The sequence below is a fragment of the Haliotis asinina genome, chromosome 10, assembly GCF_037392515.1.
Source record: "Haliotis asinina isolate JCU_RB_2024 chromosome 10, JCU_Hal_asi_v2, whole genome shotgun sequence".
Lineage (NCBI taxonomy): Eukaryota > Metazoa > Mollusca > Gastropoda > Lepetellida > Haliotidae > Haliotis > Haliotis asinina.
The window spans coordinates 57,267,645-57,284,636 of record NC_090289.1 but is presented as its reverse complement, the minus strand read 5'-3'; the positions used below and the strand labels follow the sequence as shown (position 1 = coordinate 57,284,636).

Sequence of the window (16,992 nt, the reverse complement as noted above, 5' to 3'; positions counted from 1 at the left end):
ATACATTCACTGCAGACACCCGTATACCGTCTGGCACTGCCAGCATTACTTACATTCATAAACACAGATAGCTCCAGAGTATTTGTAACAGAAAAGGAATCATATGTCGCGCGGTACATTTTTATTAGAAAGCACTGTTGCCATCAACACATTGGTACGAAACGGTGTAGTTGTATGACTGTGTGAGTATAGTCTGAAAACCATGGTTCGCTCGGTGGGGACGTTAGACTTACGAACTACTGTAACCATATTATTGTGTCATCTACGTTCACAAGACAAATCGAAAATTTTCTTTCCCTAAATGTTAGACCATTAATCTTTCTATAAGTCGTTTACTGCTGATAGTGACACAAATTATTACTGTCCCCGTGGTCAATGACATTTGTCAAGTAGGCAAAGTCTCAGTATTTTCATGGAAACTTCGCGAATCAAGATTGATCATTTCCCTGAGATCACTGTCTCCATTTTATCCACTATCAGCCAATACTTCGAACACCAAATGGCTTATGTGTCCAGTTTGGTCACTTAAACCCCAGAACAACACCCAGTGGCCTCTTGTTTCAGTTGTCACTTAATAACTTCGTCTGCATATTTGTTCCTGGTCGGTCACTTTGGTCAAGAATCAATGACGAAAACCCTCGTATTTGTATATGTATTTTCATAATGCCTCCATAGATGGCAGTTTACCACAATTGTATTCTATGCATGATACATCACTGTCACACTTGTGGAATCCCAGTCTGCAAGGCAGCCATAGTAGAGTTAATGAAACGCTGTGACTGAGCACTGAATTCCTCAGTGGATGCATGGGGAAACACTCACTCACTCACTCACCCACGAGCACATTTACGCACTCACTCATATGGACGACTGGTTACAGTATATGGTCACAGCCCTGATCATTGTCGGTATTCCTGTTGAATCCTTCATACCAATTATTATGCTCTCTACAAACAAAATATAATTTATGTAATATCCATATTCGTCTTCACATCCATCTTATTAGTACTTTGTCTTTACACCTCTATATTTAACATTGTAAGTGCTCACTACTTTTCGTCCTTATACAAGAATCTTTCACTAATCCACTATACTACACGCCATCAATATGACGCATCACATCTGTCTATGGTGTCTTATTACTGTGAAGCTTATTATGTTCATTTTATCCCATCAACTTGATGCTCTTCACCCTTTACAGGACAATATTCCGCTTTTCACCACATGCATCTACTTTAGGGGTTTACATCGTCTGTTGTGTCCAATCCAAGTTTGAATGTTTCAATTTCCTGGTAATAAATCGGCTTATGTGATGTGCCATACTAACATACCCTGTCCTAATACTCTGAAGCTCTACTTGTAAGTGCACTCGACAAATACTCAGAGAAACGGGCCCAAGACACAATGTATGTTCCCGTTAAGAAGCATCAAACCCGGTCTTGGGACAGCAGCTTCAGTTATCTTTAAGGCTCCTCAGATCCGTTGTTTCTGTTATTTCTAATGTGTCGTTACGTTCATATTGCACTGTCGTATTTGACTCCAATCTTTTTCTATCTCCATGGTGTCCTTACTGTCATTTTAGTCTTCCCTATTCCGAGGGATCCGATCAAATTCATTCAACCCCTATTAGCTAAGGTATGCCTGAGATCTGCTTATGTTCGACAACATACATTTCGTCCACAAGCGCTACACATGACGACGTAGCAAATGTCACCGTCAGGTCAAATGTCCATGTCTACAATTTGTGAGTGGGCTCATGCTTACACAGGGTCCAAACTTCCACGTCACCATATCTGTCAGTGGCGAGATTGAAATGGGATTACTCGACTGCTCCGTGATCAGTCCTTTAACACTCTGGGAGAGTGACCTCATTGCGTCTGTGATGCAGTCGAAGGACGCGGGATTAGAATCAGGTATCACCGGTTATTGTACTGTTGCCAGGCTTCCCTCGCAATACTGCTGTGATCACTTCAAATTACATCAGACAAATCGGTGCTGCTGGGGAACCGTCGGCAACCAGGCGTTCACATGGAGGCAGGTGAATACTAATACTTATTTTGAGGCCAACTTGATCGCTAATGAATTATGTCAATGCCTCAGCTCACGATTGTTTTCATTTGACTATATAAAATTAACTGAAAACTTAAATCGTGATGTTGATCTTAACAGAAATAAGTTTGCTAGATAAACAATGTTTAAAAAAAAACATGGTCATTTTGATTCACAAACTTCATCGCATCCGAACATATAGTGTTAGTGGATTAGACCCCAAGGAGCAAATATTCTAATCCTGTCTACGAGAAATAGTTTTTGAAGGGTTTACTTCGATGCATTGACGTTATTCCGCAGGAAATCCCCACGCCAATTCAAACGCGCCAAATAAACATTACAGATGAACACAGTCAAATGCACTGTTCAAATTATAATGAATCTGGGTCATGCATGAAACAAAACTGACGTGGCATCTTGATTTTGATTTTCTTCATCGAGCTGGCGCTTTGAAATGAAGCTGTGTCTTCTCAATGATGTGCAGAGGTTTAACAGCTTTATTGAACAAGAACAAATTATTATGACAAGATATTTTATGAGATCAATCTCAGGGAGTTCTATATGAATGCTTCCCAGATGTGTTCAGATATTGTAGTGCTGTGAATGATTGGATCTTAGAGGACGACAAATAACAGGCTGTCTAATAGTAAACAGCAAAAATAGGCTTCTGTAGAATGAAACGTAGTTCATATTCAAACCTGTGATTATTGCTTTCTCGTTGACATAACATACGTCGCCAAATGATTCCCTTGTCGTCGATAGATATTTTATGGCTATTCTTCAATACTCTGCCTACCAGCTGGTCGAAAAGGAGTCTCAGTTCATGGTTCCCTGGTTCGAATCTATAACGTAACATAACGTTGGTATAGCGCTAGTTCCATGCTAACTGTATGCTCGAGACACACAGTTGGCAGAATCTAGGAAGAAAAGCTGATCTGAAAAGATGGGTTCCTGTGACAGATCATCTGAGGAAAAGCGCTCCAACATGATGCGACTGCAAAAGCAAATGAACGTAGACCATCAGTTGTTGTTCTGACTTTTGGCACACTGAGTTGCTTTGATTCAAAGCGCAGCGAAAAGCTAGGGTACTTGAGTAGGTCGTGAGTAGGTAAATATTGCTTAACGCCGCATCAGCAATGTTGTAGCTAAAGTCCCAGAGTGACTGTTGAGACACTTGAAGGTTAGGTAAAGAACCTTGAATGTGATTCTGTGAGAAACTGGAAACCAGGTTAGAGCCTTTAGAATTTGTGTTACATTGTCTCGTCTCTGACTTTTTGAGATTGATTACACGTTTGTTCTTATCCTGTAGTCACATTTGCCCATTTGGAATTTGAACTTTTTTCATGCCAAATCAGTGAACCCAGTGTTAACGTCAGTACGACATTAACTTTCCTGCACTTCCGTTTTGAAGAACACCCTGAGGCAATGACCAGTGTTTCCCGTACTTATGTCGTTAACGATGGAGTATTTAACATCAATTATGACTATTATGGCACGAGACATAGATGGATCAAAACGCTTCAGCTGACTGTGAAATTGACGGGTGTTACAATGCGAGCCATCGACGTAATGAGCTTCATCACAGCAAATGAAGTCATCTAGTCCTTGAATCTCGGTATAACGTGCTCTTTGACGCGTCAGTTCTACCGATCTTGCGGACCTTGTGTTTTAGCAGACAGAAAGTGTCATAAATGTAAAAACAAATAACTGCGACAACAACATTTAAATATTCAAGGGAATCCCTGCTTGATAAAACGGGCTTTCAAAAACATCGACAGCTTATTTCGATTTTTAGAGTAGGTTAAATTTGCATTTTTCAGTTTCAGTTTATCTTTCACCACAAAAAAAGCTACGATATACTCTTAGATGTTTCACACTGCGGTAAAATCTCCTTCAGCCCTCCCCGTCTGAGAATATGTTTGTACAGCCGGTATCTGAGAATATGTTTGTACAGCCGGTATCTGAGAATATGTTTGTACAGCCGGTATCTGAGAATATGTTTGTACAATAATGTTGCCGTAATATCATTACTACAGTTCCATCAGAATAAGACATATCTGGTTAAAGTCCATTGAATGGTTTGTATGATCGTATGAGTATAAGTTTATTACATACTGTGTAATTACTGCCACATAGTAGTCATATCTTGTTTTTCTTTCAATAAAGAAGAACGTCCTCCTCCCAACTGGTAGACCCCGTCACAAACACATGCAAAGACAAGGCAGTGTTCACCTGAGAAACGAACCAGACTTATCCCTGGAACACATCTACTGACGTGTCTACTGTTATCATATCTACTGTTATCCTGTTATCCATATGGCACTACTTCCCATGACCACGCGGCTGGTGGTCACTCATCTTGGCTACATCATGATAAGCAGTAGAATTACAATCTGGGTTTGAACTACCCACGCTTTCCTTTCCTTTAGTTAAGTCACGAAAAGCCAAATAAATTACTTTGCATCTAAGTACTGGCGTAAAGTTTCCAATATTCTTTCAGTACTAAAACTTCCAAAGTTTTGGACGATGAAAAAGGATAACCTTGAAGAAAAAGCTTCAAAGCTTCATTCAGTATGGGGATGCCGTTTTTTCGGTTTCTTTGCGATACTTGTTGCAAAACAATCTTCCCTTTACAGCCGACGCACACTGCAAGAGGTTTTACACTAATTAGACTGACAGCTAGAGGTGTTTTTATTATTATTCCGTCATAGTGATCGAATGAACGATAACACTGCTGACTTCTGAGGATAAGTCACAGACTCACGCACACACATAGTTATGGAAACAAAATAGCATGTCTTGGATCTGATCGTATCGTCGCAATGCTGTGGGAAAAGTTCATATGTAATTGAGCTAGAACTCATCTATTATTTTTGTTTTGAACCTTTTACTGCGTCTTTGTTCATCTGTTGAGTCGGGCTGAGCAATACTTCAGCTGTATAGCGACAGTCTGTAAATAATCGAGCCCGGACTAGATTATCCAGTGATTATCGCTGTGAGCATCGATCTGTACACAAGCGGTTGAGATACGATAATATATGTCAACCATGTAAGCGATCCTGGCCATGATCCTACGACAAGCGATGGCTGCTGAAGACCAGTTCTCTCCTGTATAGCCTTGAAGTAATGTAGAGTCTGATTCGTAGTGCAGGGTAACAATAGCAATATACTGACATAGAGAGAGCGATACACAAGGCAGGCATAGTCGATGTATGTACTACACAGTTCCCGCGATAGAACCTTCCAGGGTGGAAATGCATTACCGATTATATGGACGCGAGAGGCAAACGCTATTTCTGTGTATTAAATTGAACTGTCACATCACTGATTTACGGTTGACACCTCCGAGAGGAAGCAATATTAAATATTGGTATAGAGACACATTACATCAGGGTAACGCAAAGCTCTGAAGACAGAGAAACGTATCAATTGCATGATCGATATCTACATAACGTCCCTCTTGCTGTTCAAAACAGGGATATTTCTGCATCTCACCAACCAGTTCATAAAAGTGAACATGCTGGTACAAACCATGAAGCGTGCAGCTTATTTCATTGCTCGTAGTAGAAAGCAGATTGCTCCACTTGCATAATAAACACTTGTTATTTCAAGCAGACCTCAAATTCATCCTTTGTTTGTGCTAAGAGGATTATAACCATAGCAGTCTTGTAAATTAGAGCGCAATGTTCTTATCATTGATTCACAGTCAAGCCACTCCAACACTACCTCATTTGAATGTAGTATTGATTCACAACTGGAGATTACAATCAAACTCATGAAAAATAATTATCAGTCTGTTCAATATAAATCGTTGGCAATCCGCTACTTCCTCGAAGTGCAATTTGTGATTAAAATAGCTTATGGCAGGAATACGTGGACAAAATTTTATTGCAACTGCGTTTTTAACAGTAATGAAGTGAAGGTGTGGACATCGGTTATTTGTGGACAGTAAATATGCACCACTCCAGGAGTGTGTTCTGAGCCTGGAATGAAATATCTCGTCCCTGTCGTGGCCTTTCTGAGTAATGAGTATTTGTGATTGCGTTAGTGACGGTTCTGGAGATTTGTATGCTCTGTTGTTAACCCCGCAACAGGCATACCATTCTATGATATTAGACACAGCCTCAACTGTCGACAGAGAGATAAAGAAGAATAATCATTCAATTCAAATGGAAGTGAACACACTGATATAATAGCTCACAAGTGGCAACTAATCAGACAGACCCATGTTTTAACAGAGTCAGAAACAGTTGAATATAACGGAATATTAACCCATGACCTGAGATTTTCTCTGTAAACTCTTGGAATGAAGAACTGAGACATGCTGGCTAGATGGATTATACAGACTTCACGGTGGTGCTCCAGTGATGTGTAGGTAAGGTTCTTTAAGTCTTGACTAACGATTCACGTGCCATAAAACATTTTAGTTTGTGATAAACGCCAGTCCACAACGATAACAACCCAATTCTTATGTAATCAATAGATAGTATGTTTTGGCTTGTAGGAGCACATACAAAAGCCTTTTTCAAGAGGGAGCAATGTAAAGAAAACTGTTGAAAAGTAATCAGGATCAAGCCGTGATCGAAATCAAGGCGTCATCACATTCCGTCAAAACAATGCTCTATTTTCTGGAAACAAATGGGTGCTTTAATGGAGCTAGAGGAGACTGGAGGATACTGGGTTTGGCCCGAGTTGATGCAAACGCTGTGTTGCGTATGTATGTTGAGTAAATACCGAGGTCGGGACAAGGGAATATGGTACCGTAGAACCTCGTAAAAGATATTTTCAATAAACAACGTAGAATATATCTCCAGAAGGATGACTACACGGAGAATGAACAGTACTGATCTTGTGTGTAATGTATGTAGCACATAGTGGAACACCATAATTTAAAGCCATATTACAACCTTCTGGAATGGAAATATCTTAACCATACCGTTTCAGTCTGATTCGCCTCAATGAATCCTACGTTTTGGCATCAATGCAGACATGTATATCACACAACTTGTCACGTTACACGGAGAAAATGTGCCCAAACGGAAATGTCATCATTGACATTAACGGAACGTGATCCTCCAGTAGAAGCAAACATATGTTTGGCTGTCTGTGCCATGAGTTACAAGATACATGAAAGATTAGTCAACGGCACTTAGAAGTGATATAAAGAAAGGCAATTTTGTATTTTGTCTTGCCTCTAAGCAACACGAGGGTCTGTTGACGAATTACATTTACTTAGGTGTTGTTATTAATATGTTTACTGGCTGTGTGTGTACTATTGTTGGTCATATTTCTATACTGTACTTTCTACTGGAAGCATATTTCCACAACAAGCGTTTTCAGGTTTCCTTGGTTTTTAGTGTTCAAGGTAAAGTCGCCGGTACTATAAAATGATGGTATACGTACATTTCAATGATTCTTACCACCACAAACTCTACGTAAAATATAACTTGTGGGTTCGTGGTATCGGTTAACTGACACAAGGTCCGGAAGCACAGTAGAGTCTCTGTCATTGTGACAAGGGGCTGCCAGCAGCAGTGTAACCCACCACTCTGACCTTTAGGCGATGGTAATTCTATATGACAGGACTTTACTTGATGGCTGTACGATTGTACTCATTAGACCACACTCACTGATTCCAGTGTCATTGAACGCTGGATTGCATTGTGTAGATCTGAATGCTGTCATCAAAGACGGTGGAATGCCCCTTCCTCAAATGTGTGGTCTTAAACTCTCACTACACCCACATGTGATACAGAGGCAGTGTTCACAGATGGGAGAGAAGACGGTGTGATGCGCGTTGTGCACACTTGCATGTAACACTCATCATCATCATCATCATCATCATCATCATCATCATCATCATCATCATGTCTTCCACAGACATGTCTCTGTGCTACTTTCACGATTTCCCATTAACGTATATATCTTCCAAAATGTATCATAAGTCACCATATCTCCCTATTTATCAAACCATATCCGATGTTGGGAATATATGTGATTAAGTTTGTTCAGAAAGTCATAAGGGCGCTGCAGTATTGAACGATCCGTCCTTACGACGCATGGCAAGCCGCTATACACTCTTTCCGACTACAACTGCTCTATCAGAGTCACGTCTTGACTACATAAGAGTAATGTGATGACAAATATTATTTCTAGTCAGACAGTTATGGTGTTTGGGTGAGGTCCAGGAGTCTAGACAAGATCCAGCAGAGCGGGTTAGTTAAAGCAGGGGGGTTATATACAACCTGGTAGGTCATACCAGACTGCTTTTATAATCAAACGCTTATTGCGATGCGCTTAATAGTGTGTGCAGGTCTAATATTTTATGGTCTAAATCGTCTGTCTGTCAACATCAGTTTGAAGATACCGAAACTCAGCTTATCCCCTGGGTGAATTTCTTTGTGGGAATTTCAATTTCAATAGAAAGGAACTGTTACCCCAAACAGTCATGAGTTGACAACACTGGGAAAAGAGCAGCTCTACACATGTGCCCCCTATCAACTGCTGACTTACTACAGCACTTAAAGTGACCTTTTGACTACGACATTATATTCATTGCACGTTATCGCACTGTCTCAATGTTCATAATGTCAACCCCTAGACTGGCTGATTCACTCGGATATGTGCAGAAGATGGCCATAATGCTGGATATGACAGTAGCCGTCACTGAAATCACCGCAGTGTTAAAACATGACAAGTACCTGTTTACGACTGCAAGCGGATTTACCTTTTGGCTAATTTACACTGATGATGTAACTCGGGGTCTTTAAAGTTGGCGTTCAGTGTTTCTGTATCCTAGCAGCCTCATGTCATTTTGCACTGGTTCGAAAATGCTTCAAATTCAATATGAAATGCCAAACACTGTTTGCCTCTCTTGTGTCTTGTGGGAAACTCCAATGGCCCTTTGCAGTAGTTCGTATACATTTGTAGAATTGTAATCGGCCGGTAATTCCTGTGTGTGGTATTATTTTCACCATCCAGTTGCTGATTAGATTTAAGTTAGACTGCCTCAGATAGGCCCCTGAAGCCCCAGACAGGAAGATTGTAGATGACAATCATAGCTATCAACTGACATCTTTTACTGGATTAATTCAAGCTGCAGAAACTGAAGACATCCGGTCCCATCATGTAACGACGGTTATCCTTCGGCATACACAATGTCTCCTACAAGACCCAATCCCTGTATTTATTGCGAAATGTCTTACCCCAATAATTAAACCGTAATTTTGTTTTACAAACGAATAAATGTTTACGGAAAAAACACATAACTTATCCTCTCTTTTTTAACTCAAACTCAGTCCCGAAAGTAAAAGGACAACGGCGAAGAAGCTATTCCTTATTTCGAGATGTAAGTAAAAGTATCAAGCACGTATTCTATCACCAACTCACATGGACACCCTTTGTCAAAATAAACTCTCGCACAGAGAAAGTCACAACATCGTACAGGTGTAATTTTGCCGGAAGAAACATGTACTCATGATATAGGCACAATTGTACACTGCCTTTAGCCGCGATTTCTTCTCAATGTAAACTGGTTTTTTTCGCTTTTATTGAATCATAATCCTCAAACTGCTGTCATTATCAATTACAGAAATAACCTAAATATATAGACCCATTAATATATATTTTCCACTTTGCAGGTAAACCCGGCTTGTCCACTATCCGTATCGACTTGCTAGTGAGAGCGGCAGCTGACAGATCACTGCTGCAGCACTTACACGGACGACTGGTGAAACTCATCAACACAGAGGTATTTTTTTCATACAATATATCACGCTTCTAATATTGACCATATCAGAGACTGGATATCGTGAATCCCCGTTGGTAAATCCTCATAAGTATGCTTTATGTAATAAACAAAAAAAAACAAAAACAAAAAAACCCCAAAAACTCGAACTGTTTCGTTGTCCCGGGATATGTATATGTACGCTTCCAGTTTCCAAAGAAGTAAATTTTATCCTATCAATCCTCTCTCTCACACACACGCTAAGAACGGTCCGCCATTACCGAGACCATGCAGTCAGAGATACCCTACTGCATTGCTTTGACGCACAGATGGCGTTATATTACAAAACACATTCTGTCTCTAATTATGTGGTATAAATGGTTTGAGTTCTGTCACTAATGGTTTTAAAACTACATTGTACAATGCTATAACACGGAACCAGTGTGGAAGATTTCATGCACTCACTAAGCACAGTATCTCGTCCAAAAATAGACAAGGGTAACAAACCGTGTACCATGATACTAAAAGTAAGAAAGCCAAAAGTATGTTCATGAAATCAATTATGTATCTCAGTCGTTTAGCATTCAGGTATGAAACACAATGGCTGATAACATGGTAGAGGGTCCCTGCAGTCGAAGCTTAATTCACACACAGCAGCTATGCTCATGGCTGAGTCCATACCAGTGCCTAGAACAACCGCTTAATAACTAAAGTATAATTATTGATCTGAGGATAACCATTCCATTTATGCACCTGCAATTGTAACTTTAGAAATGTGTGAATTGTAGTACATACATAACCCATATGATCCAACATGACACCATTGTAGGCCGAGGACTGGAATGGTGCTATTATGAGTAACTCTTGGCTCCCGTACACACAGAGGCCTCACTGTCACTGTATTTAATCAACATCACAAGAAGCTTCTTTCAAGGGTTATCGATATACATCTTGTACATAGCCACGTGGCGAGGAGGCCATACAGAAAGTAATACACACATTTACACACACACACACACACACACACACACATCCATCCATCCATCCATCCATCCATCCATACATACATACATACATACATACATACATACATACATACATACATACATACATACATACATACATACATACATACATACATACATACATACATACATACATACATACACACACATACATCGGTGTATATTTGGCATCAATAGACACCTCTTATATGAGTAATACAAATAATCACTCTTGAGACGAGAAAATATCCATGTTTAGAAACGGCTAGACCCAGATACTCTTGATATGGGCCAGCGGGGATCACTATTTCTGGCGGAAATCATTATATGAATTCCCCCAGGGAGGTCGAGAAACCGAAAATGTCAGCATCACCCGCAACTGTGATTAAAGACGATTACAGCGGGCGCGGGTGACCCTGTGATTCCTCAGCTTTGTTAGACATTGGACATTTAATATTATTGGGTTTGAAACCTTCATTGCGAAGAGACATCTTTTTGATCATAGCATGCAAACCGTCCAATTAGTCTATACGACAAGATGTTCTGTTCTGAAAATTGTTTTCCTTGTAAAACCTGCGAGGTTTTTTGTACGTTATTGAAATATATTCAATTTATGAAAAATACAAAAACGTTCGGCTTCTTAACCGCATACAATACTGTGACTGTGACATTCACTAGTGCTTCCTGTACGTCTACACCTGTGAGATGTACGAACTTCAACAGCCAGAAGGGATATTCGTGTGTGAGTTTCACAACTCCATCAATAAAACACACCTGCTGTGTGGGACGTTGAAAGTGGCCCATCCATACATTGTGTCTGTGGATGTGATATTTCTCAGAACTACACGTCAGGTCAAACAGAATAGACAAAGTGGTGTGTGGGAAGTGAACAAGTTGGTCATCACGTATCAGTGGGTTATTACAACAGATCCTCTGTCAGCCTTAGGCAACTGGACTTGGCGAAACCATGGTAACACAAGCCACTTCTCGGCCCTATCACACAAACTCTATTTGTGTGGGGGTGGAGGAGCGTCACATCTCTGGACAAGCGACATGAAGAATACACAGCCTTCCCAAAGAACTACAGTCTGCTACCTACTGTCTTGACACGCCTATGTTGACCTAAGAAAAATACTTGCATACCAGTGCACTGGCATAAAATATCTATCATGTATATACTCTCTGTATCATTTGTGCGTCAATCTGTGATATTGACTACAATCAGGCTTATGCTTTATCGCCACATCAACACCGTATTTAAAGGTAGTGTCCGTGTATCATATTTTTATGTAATTCAGATATACGTCCGCTGCTGTTCAGACAATTTAATTTCTTGGATTTATGTGCAATTCATCTCGACCATTTAGGATATATTGTAGTTTTAATATATGTATATGTATCATGTATCTGTCTATTTATCTTCCACAAATGTTCCGCTCTGATGGAATATCAAAGTCTTTTACAGACAGTTTTAAGTCAATAGATTAAGAATATTGGTCGTTACACAGTTCTCATACATCCTTGATAACAATACGACACAACTGAAAGGCTCATAAATAAGTTCATCAATAGCTGTATACACACACTGCTGACATAGTGGGGGCCTCTGAACTCTATCTACAGTGACACCTCCCTATGTCAGCCGTAACTTCATTTGCCCCGTCTGGAGTCATTGGGCTAACAGCATTTGCTATTTCACGTGTCCCGCGTACACAAACACTAATAATGTTCATTAATAGTCTCAACACTTCAATCTACCTTAATTATGCTTCCCCTGCCCTGTCGGTTACACCATAAATGATAACACGCGTTGTGTAGCATCGAAGATATGTCGGCTTGTTCTGTGTATATTTATAAGTTAAAGGGATCTTCTTCCTTCAGACGTCACTGAAGTATTCGTTAACTGTATGTATATTCATCGAGTCCTGTCAGGCGATCATTTACTCCAGAGCATTGTTTTAGAGCTGAGAGCTGCGTTGTGTCACTAAGCTCAAGGACCTGTCTGACATCAGTGTAACGTTGGATGCGACACTTTAAATCCCCTAGGACGTATTGAAGGAGTTGCTGTAGCGGGATTTCGGTGGAGTGTATAATGGACTGCAGCTAGTAATAATAGTCAAACAAGTGCCCTGATGAAGTGTCAGAAACAATGGCCCCTGAAAGCTGATACCACTCCACGTTTATAATAGCAATAGAGCTAGTGAGAGGAAACTATTTATTGAATCACTACAAAGCCTAAGGCGGACTGATGAATGGGAATGATGTTGTTACGCACGCATAGAATCCAATATGAGATCTATTATAGACGAAAACACACCAGTTAAAGAGGGAGTTATCGACTGTTGTTTATGTGTGAGGCACCTATGTAGTTACAAAAGTCTGGGTGCTACCGAGTCGTGAGCAAGCAAACGGGGCCATGGCAGCATGAACAACGTTTTGACACAATCGCGACGGGTCTTCGCGAAACAATTCTTGATACAATAGCACGCACACCTACACTCCCGTCACAGATGGTCACAAGGCGATCCCCGCTTTATCTATTAGTTTTTACTACAAACTTTAATACTCTTAAATTATTTCGTTCCCATTAATCAATTTAATGATTCGTTTAGATGATTCAGTTTTGCCTGGTCCACACCAGCTTCCAAATGACATTACAGCCTCTGACAGAAGCAGTTCAATTTGACGTCCCCAACATCGACCGCAATTATATTTGTTCAAAATCTGTTCAAATCTTTTGGAAATATCGTCGGTCATAATTTTCAAATTCAGAGCTGTAGCAAGTACTCTACAAACATACAGACATACAAACCTACAAACCTTGATCTGCGTTGAGTACGATTGTCAAAGTAAAAGCTACGTGTTGGTCAGAAGACAGCCAAACTCGATGAGGACAGTTCAGTTTTTGTTAAATGGAGCTTTTACTATGGAACCCTTTGCATCGGTAACTGTAGGAACACTCATTATTATCTTTGACGTCTACCAGAGTACCTTCCAATAGTCCTGGACTGTAAACGTTGACTGAAATGTGGACGGGGTAGATGTATTTAGATTTCGTGTTAAAAAAATGTTGCAATCACAACACACACTGTGGTTCACCGGCTCGTCTGGTCCGGATTCCATGGTTCTCAAATGTTTTTCATTTGCAGCATGAAGTTGGATTCACTCACTCGATACCAGCATACATGGTTAACCAATCGCGATTCCTCACTGGGGTCGTTCACCCTGTGGATTCATGTTGGAGAACAGGTCGCAGAGAAATATCTACATTTCTTGAATTTTACAGAAAGACTTTTATCACGACTGAGGTGTTACTCACAAACGCTATCCCCCGTGACTACCTCTGATTGTGGTGATCCTCTGGAGCAACGTTGTCTCTTGATTGCAATCCTGAATTTTTCGTTACGCTGGATGACACAAAAGGCAATTCTTCCTTTTTCTCGAGGAAGAATATTCTCAAACACTGGAAGACACTCCCAAGTCGAGCTATACTGATGACTCTGAAGTACATGCACACTGTATTACTCTTACATTTCTCCGCATCGTCGTATTTAACATGACTGATTCTTATAATTACTGGGGTGCTTGTAGTAGAGTTAATTCGAATTGTCTAGATGCATCCTTGACCATGCCTGCCATCCAACTATAAATCAAATCTGGCTTAGTAAGAAAACGGGCTTTTTTTTCTTCATCAAATGCTATCTGGCATTAACTTTTTCCGTTATTAAATTTACAAATACCTCTTGGCACCTTGGCCAAATTATCAAAAAGTAGAAGACCAAGCTTGTTGACCTGATGTTTCCACAGCAGTTGGTGCATGCACTATTTAAGATTCGATACAGTGCCTATACATACAAGATTTGGAAGTGATATTTGGCTAAATTGAGAATATTCTGTTATGAATGTCAACCTAAATCTAATTAACTCACCGTGATGTCGCGGCGTAGACATTACAGCAGCCAAAACCTATTTGTTTAATCAATCACACACAACAGAACTGCTAGGACAAATGCATTCACAGCATCAACATATAACGGTTGAAACTTCCCACCTACCTTTTAAAAACCACTACTGTGGCATATAATGAAGTATTGAGAGGTTCAGTTCAAGTATGATGTGGTAGATAAACTGACTGATGCGAGAGCGGAAATCAGCTGGACGGGTTACAGCCTCATCCATTCAATATGATTACCCTGTGCAAGAACAGTTGGAAGGTTGACAATGATGAAAGGAAACAATTTGGATGAGATGCAGTAGCTTGTAAACAGTCTGTTGTTGAAAGAGTCATTTATCAGACCTTATCGATGGATTCTGGCAGAAGGTGTTTTCTTAACCCAAATGAATTACAACATACGTAACTTTGCAAATCGGCAAAGTTTAGAGAGCTATTTTTTATGTTACTGCTTTGGCTAACTTTGATATAGTCGGTGATCCGTTTCACCATTGTTTGCGGTATGTGCAGGAATATAGTCAATACATGTGTTTCCAGTAACGGACTATGTCGAACCTATCGCCTGTATGCATGCAGTTAACGAACCAAGTAGAATGCGTATTCATATCTTTTAACATAGAAAAGTGACAGTTTAAAGACATCTCTGCTTCTTTATTACCCCCCAAAGCATAAATGAAGCAAGAACAATGTAATGTTTTGAAAAGTGAAAAAAATATTATCAGTATAGCTACATGCAGACCTGCCAAGTGTTTGAATGGATCTTAAATAAAGTATTGGAGGGTCAGATTTCCTATGACTTTTAACTTGATAGCTTTGTATTTCTTTCAAAATAATTGCATTCAAGCATGCAAGCTCACCTTAGGACATTGGTTTAAGTGAAACCACCCGAGTGAAGCTTACGATGAAAGATCAGTTTGAAAAATCGTAATCAGGATGAAACATAAAAGCGAACCCAAAAGTATCCTGGTAGTTGAGAGGAGGGGCTGTTCGTAACTTGGTGGCGGGGTATGTTCTGGAACATGCTGACGCTTATACCGTAGGATGCTGTCATAGTGTTATTCTAGTATCGCAGTGGAAATGCACCTAGAGCCAAAAGTGTTTCATAAACCTTTCCCCGCAAACTTGAATTTGCATGTTTTGCCTATACCAACTCTAACGACACCATCCTGGTTTCAGAAGGCCCTTGGAATGTTTTCAAATGTTCACCACGTGTCCAGAACATGTGCAGGTCGTGTTTTTAAGATATTGTTGGTATGATTGACGAGCTACACCTTTGGGTGAATTTCTCGAATTGATAGTGATTGACATTATCCTAGGCCTGCCCCTGATTCAGAGCCGTACAGCGATGACCTGTACTTTAAATCATGTCCATAAAGCTGAACATACTAGCCGCCGATACAGATGAAGTATTAAATATTGTTGAGCTGACGTGAACATTTGAAATTTGGAAATCTGAAAGATATTAAATGTACAATGCTATGCCATTTAGAAACTGAGTGGTTTAGTTTGTTTGTTGTTAAAGCCGAGCTCGGCAATATTCAAGCTAGATAACAGTAAATACTCGAGAACTGACCAATCCGCCTACTGATCGAAACAGAATACAATGCAGAGCCTCGTTCATACCCACATGCATGTAAATGCATCAAGCACTGATAACTGGGCAGGCGGGTGGTAAGTATACACCATATACAAGTGCATATTCCCCAGATGTTGCAGCAGGATAGGTTAAACGCTTTACATGTCAGTAGTGGTAGCGTAATTGTAGCTGTCGAAGCCTTTGCCTACTTTGCGTTGCATGAGGTTTACGCCTCTGTGTATGTAGATTGGGAAATGCGATTAAGAACAACAGAGAACTGTACATAATTGCTCAGATATATAGCCATTATGCGTGGCTTGTAAATGTCGTGTGTGATTGAAAGCCATACATATATACATGAATGAGGATCCATCCTTTGCCACTTAGGATAATTTGATAAGTTTAAGTCCACCATTGAAAGTGTTCTTATTTACCGACTAGCAGGATAACATTGTTAAACGCCCTGGAAGATTTATTAGCAAATAACGTACAAGACGGCGTGGAACCATCCAGACACAGGAATAGACTGAGGCTACAAGACATTACTAACTTTTTCTCTAAAACGTGCCTCCAGCTATTAAGGGAATTTATGTGATTAGATAGTAATTAAGATGGTTTTGAGTGTGAGCTATTGTGGAAACTGTATAAATCACACCTCTCTCGCCCGGACTCTCTGTCCACGCTG

General features: G+C 40.1%; 1 protein-coding gene across 1 annotated transcript in view; it reads left to right on the top strand.

The window, feature by feature from the left end:
• LOC137297968 (probable G-protein coupled receptor 139) overlaps nt 1-16,992 on the top strand; it is a 73,920-nt gene that overhangs the window by 22,563 nt on the left and 34,365 nt on the right. Inside the window, exon 2 of the mRNA XM_067829974.1 lies at nt 9,690-9,799. The gene's annotated coding sequence lies outside the window, so the exon portion shown is untranslated. The remainder of the gene's footprint in view (nt 1-9,689; nt 9,800-16,992) is intronic.